A 1,584-nucleotide genomic window follows, 5' to 3' on the forward strand; every position below is an offset into this window, starting at 1 on the left:
CTCATCTACAGCCTGAGCAACCAGGAGCTCAAGGCTGCAGTGCGGAGACTGATGACTGGATGCTTTCAGGAACATTAGACTGATAGCCAATTTCTGCAAATCACTTGTAATAAAAATAATGTTTGATACTTCCTGTTGGTTTCATTTTGGAGGTTCTTTTCCGTTGTTTTACTTTTTTCATATTGTCCAGAAAAGAAATGTCATTGTTTTTGCCATTTTTCATCCTGTTTCTCTCCAAATTCCCTGTTGCCACAGACTGTGTCAATGAGGGGCTGCGCTCTCAGTGGCTTTAAAGGAAATAAAGGATTTCCCAGAAAATTTTTCTGCAGAAATGCCCTTTTGTTGCCTTCTCTGGAGCTGCAGCAGCAATGTCTGTGTGCAGAGCTGGGCACAGATCAGTGCTGGCCCAGCAGCTGTGCCCAGGAGCAGCAGCAGAACTTGGTGTTGCCAGTGCTGCTGCCTTGGCCCTGCCCCGCTAACCTGGTGGCCCTGGTGTTGCTGTAGGGCCTGAGTGCTCTCGGGGCTGGGCACAGTCCTGGGGGTGGCAGTGCCGGGGCTGCAGCAGGGACAGGCCATGGGCACTGCTGGGGCAGTGCAGATGCCTCAGGCCAAGGCCTAAGGGCTCCAGGCTCCTTGCCCAGGCTCTCTCTACAACACGGCCAGGCCAATGCTCAGCACAGAAAATCCCAGGCTGGCCGTGGGCAGGCTGGGGGCAAACAGCATGGCTGGGGCTCTGAAAAAGCACTGGGGCAGACGGGAAGGAGCAGCAGAGCAGGGGCTGATCCATCCCCAGTGCGCTGCACAGCCCAGGGCAGCGTCCCAGAGCCTCCTCATGGAGCTGCCAACAACATCCCCCCTCTGCAGCCCTGGCCTCTCCCCCCGCTCACACAGGTGCCCCATCCTTGCAGGCACAGACACGGCAGCACTGGCTCAGCAGCCCCTGTTTGCATTGCACAGAGCAGGGGGAGCACCCCCATGCTGTTGGTGTGGGGACATGAACCTGAGGGAGCAGAAATGCCATCAGCCCCTGGGGCCAGCAAGGGCTGGGGGACACCAGGGAAAGCACTCAGCTTTGTCCTGGCCTCTGCACTCAGCCAGAAACTTTGTTCCCATCAGTTGGGATTTTCCTGTCCCACTTCAGGCACTGTTGCTCAGAGCCAGGGCTGCCTGGCAGCCAGCCCTCATCATTTCCTCTGCTTCACCTTTGCTTTCTTACGCTTCCTTATACAAATTTCTTCTTAGTGCCCACCCACCCCTCTTCCCTCCCCTGCAAACTGCCCATCCCTGTTTTCCCTTTCCTCTCTGGCCCCACTCCCCATTGCAGTTCCTGACCTGGCACCATGGGAATGTCCCTTGGGCAGCAGGATCATCCTACAAGTGCTGCAGGAATTGTCTGCAGGCTCCTGCAGTGCCTGGTGCTGCTCCCTTGCCAGAGGCACCCCAGGCCAGGGGGGCACATCTGGGCTGCTCTGTCTGTCTCTGGGGCTCCCTGTTCTGGGCAGTGAGGAGGAGCTGCAGAGACTCTGCAGGACTGACAGGATGGGCTTTGGGGCTGGCAGGAGAAGCTGAGGGACCTGGGCTGCT

The sequence above is a fragment of the Melospiza georgiana genome, unplaced genomic scaffold (genome assembly GCF_028018845.1).
Source record: "Melospiza georgiana isolate bMelGeo1 unplaced genomic scaffold, bMelGeo1.pri scaffold_42, whole genome shotgun sequence".
In the NCBI taxonomy this organism is placed as follows: Eukaryota; Metazoa; Chordata; class Aves; order Passeriformes; family Passerellidae; genus Melospiza; species Melospiza georgiana.